This window comes from Falco cherrug, chromosome 15 (assembly GCF_023634085.1).
Source record: "Falco cherrug isolate bFalChe1 chromosome 15, bFalChe1.pri, whole genome shotgun sequence".
Classification (NCBI taxonomy): domain Eukaryota; kingdom Metazoa; phylum Chordata; class Aves; order Falconiformes; family Falconidae; genus Falco; species Falco cherrug.
In genome coordinates this window covers 91577-95101 of record NC_073711.1, presented here as the reverse complement: position 1 = coordinate 95101, position 3525 = coordinate 91577, and the positions used below count along the sequence as shown (strand labels likewise).

General features: G+C 51.3%; 1 long non-coding RNA gene across 1 annotated transcript; it reads right to left on the bottom strand.

Annotated features, from left to right (window-relative positions):
* Positions 1-276: 276 nt before the first annotated feature.
* On the bottom strand, positions 277-3117 carry LOC129737445 (uncharacterized). Its single transcript, XR_008735311.1, has 3 exons — positions 3029-3117; positions 2424-2505; positions 277-2010 (listed from the first exon to the last, which is right to left on the bottom strand). It is a non-coding gene; the product is annotated as an uncharacterized LOC129737445 (long non-coding RNA).
* Positions 3118-3525: the final 408 nt, after the last annotated feature.

Genomic DNA, 3525 nt, shown 5'->3' with positions numbered 1-3525 from the left:
GGGTCTTTCTTTTTCTTGGTTTTTTCTTTTCTTCCCCAGTGCCTAGGGCTTGGTGTGCATCTCTGCAGACAGTGTGTGCGTGCCCCTCTTCCTACCCCAGTATGTCTGTGACTGCAGAGCCAAGCCTACACACAAGAGCTCTTTGTGCAGGCCTGGCTGAGTCACGCAAACAGATGACCCTGATGCCAAAAGGCGTTGCCTCTGTCCCTTTTTTCATTTAGCTCACGTCTCATGTACCTATGCAGCATGGTTGGGTTGAATGACTTGAGGACAAAATACAATGAACATCAAATTGTTTTATTAGGAAGTCTGAACGCCTGTCTTTATAATCTAAGTGCTCAGATCACATATTTCTGTATGTGAAGGTGGCTGGGAGATGCTGCAGCGGCTGTGAATAGGGGAGGCCTCTGCTGGAAAAGGGATATCCGTGGTTTGGGGGCAGCCGTGGTACAGGTGAGATTTCTGGTAGAGCGTGAGGGCAGGACGGCCTCTTGTTTCCACCACACTTTCTCAGCTGTAGCTCTTCCCTGGGAAGAGCGTGTCTGCTTGTGCTGGACCTCTCTTTCTCAGCGTTGCAAACAAAAGATGTTCTTTCTCCCTTTCTGGAAAACATTTTGGAAAAGCAAGCTGTATATTACCAGGCTAGGCTTAGGATGATGTTAGACTCGTTTGGCTTTGTTCGGTACGCAGCTGAGAGTATAGAAGCACATCTGCTCTTTGGCAAAGAAGCCTCACTGGGCACCACTGTGGAAAAGCAGAGGTGCTTGCTTTGGAGGTTTCCTCTTCCTCCTTCTAGTTCTTAGGTAAGATTACTCTTCACCCTCTCCTCCAGCTGAGTTCCAAGCAATAGTAAATGCTGGCAGCGTCAGAGCTGGCATGAGTGGCTTTGTTAAAATGATCACGTACGCTGGGACTGGCTTGTGTTGCCTCTGTGTGCTTCAGAAGGGGCACAAAGAGGTGACAGTGGCGTTCCTTGGCAGCGCCACTATTTTTGGCTTGCCCTGACTGGGTAGAGGGTGCAAGAGTGGGCTTTGGTAGCTGGAACGGTCTGAGAAAGCCTGACGTAGCCTGCAGAGAGCGAGGGCGAGATGTTAGATGAGGGCGAATGCCATAGTTTGCTGGCAGAGGGGGTTTCAGCTTGCGTGTAACTTACAGGAGCAGATCTCAGAATGTCACAGGCTCACAGAACGGCTGGGGTTGGAAGGGACCTGTGCAGGCCATGTCGTGCAACCCCCTGCTAAAGCCGGTTTGCCTAGAGCGGGTTGCACAGGGTCGCGTCCAGGTGGGGTTTGAGTATCTCCAGGGAAGGAGACTGCACAGCCTCTCTGGGCAGCCTGTGCCAGGGCTCCGACACCCTCCAAGTGAAGACGTTTTCCCTCACACTCGGATGGAATTTCCTGTGTTTCAGTTGGCGCCCGTCGCCCCTTGTCCTGACGCTGGGCACCACTGAAAAGAGCCTGGCCCCATCCTCTTGACACTTGCCCTTAAGATATTTATATGCACTGAGGAGATGCCCTCTCACTCTTCCCCAGGCTACACAGGTGCATCTCTGTCAGCCTGTCCTCATAAGGGAGATGGTCCAGTCCCCTGTGGTCTTTGTAGGTATAAACTGTGCACCGCAATGTAAAAGGAGGTTGCTCTCCAAGGGGTTTCCAGTGCTGCTAAAACTTGGTACTTGTATCAAACTTGTATCAAATCGCCTGGCGTGGCTTGTACTTAGGAGCATTTTTGCCGAAGGCTGCCCGTGATCAACTTCAATCACAAAGTTACCTTTTCCATAGCAGGAGAACCCAAAAATTTCTGGTTGTGGGGTTTAGCTTATCCATCATTGTGGCAACCTCCCTGCAGGTTTTACGTGGCCGGAGTCATTTCCCCGTCTAGGCTTCTCCGATGTGAGGGGAGAGGCTTCAGCAGTCGGGCTGTTGATGTTCTCTGCTGCACCTTCCTCAGATTTCAGCACGTCTTTCTCAGTCAGTTCTCAATCCACCAGACTGAACACAAAGTCTTTCTCTGAAACGTGAAGGTAGCAGAAATTTTGTTCAAATTCCCACTTGCTGCTGATCTGGATGTTTGGGGGTGAATTCAGGAGTTCCCTTACCACGTTTTCAAAGGGCTTAAAGACACGAGAGAGACATTTTGTTTGCTTTCTGCCCGCCCCCAGCCGCCCAGAGCCCCAGTGGGAGAGCGCGTGTTTCCGCCCCGCACCAAACCGGAGAGCGCTGAGGTGTAAGTGACTGCTTTCTGTCTGCTGTCACCTGACTGCTCAGCGCAGCCACAGCTGGGCCCAGCGCACTTTGCTGGACCTGATACCTTCCACCTCGGCAACGCCGCTCAGCTCAGGTCGATTAGAATTTCAGGGTTTGATGGGAACGTACAAGAGCGCGTGCTTCTCAGAAAGGGATGCAGGTGCGTATCTTTGTTACCTTGTTTACTTGCCCTTCCAAACCATTCTTGGATCTTGGTAAGGGAGTCTGTCTCCAAAAGTTGGCTGATTTTTTCCAGCACCTAGAAGACGTACAGAATAGTGACCATGGAAGAAGAGAAGCTGATTCGTGACAGTTTTTGCATGTGTTTCCGTTTAGCTCTAGCTGTGTGAGTGTGCAGCTTTACGGCTGTGCAAATTGCCTAGCCCAAGGTGTCCCATCAGGTTTGCCACAGTGTGAGCTAAGGACGCCAGCCTGCAAAAGGTGATATTGCATGAGCGCCGTGTAAGCGGCACTTCAGAGACACCGCAAGGAAACGCTAAGAGTGTTTACTACGAAGAAAGCCCCTTGCATGTGTCATGCCAGATTTACAGGCTGCCTTTTAGAGAACAAGTTTCAGCTGTGTCGTTCCAGTGATTGCCCATAGCAACTTCCAGGTAGGGGAGAGCAACTGAGGAGTAAATGCTAAATACAAAAGCCAGTAGTCTCCCCACGGGGGTGGTGGCGGTGGGAAAAGTGGCCAATGAAGTCCCACACCATCCTCAAGAGAACTAAGAACGCATACCGTGGTAGGAATCCATGTACTGTAGCCCTCGTGTCTTTACCTTTTTTTCCTGATCTGTGTCGCTGAGGTCAGAACTCCCCTGGACGCGAGCACTGTAGCGCGAGCTGACGGATGGGGAGGAACGCTGGGGGAGAGGCATGTCCTGGAGTTCCAGTCTGTGTGCAGGCTGTGCAGAGGCTTGGAACCGTTTCTGCAGAAGCTTTTCCAAAAGAGAAAGCAACGTGTAAAGGAGTGGCTTGACTCCATTTCTGCAGCGCTTAAAGGCAGTGCGAAACGTAGGGCTAACACTAGTCCCCAGCAAGGGTGTGCAGCAGAAACACATCTGAAACTGTCGCTCGCTTGGACAGGAACACCTGTAGGTTAGCTGCATTAGGTTAATTGTTACAGCTGCTACTACACAGTCGCCGAGAATCGCAGTACATATCTACGGCAAATGCGTAACGCTGGAGGAGAATGAGAGTGCTGCCGGGTAACTGCTGGTGGAAGTCAGGTGAGGAAACCATTAAGCCTGCAGCTTGAGGCTAAAGAGTTACGGCA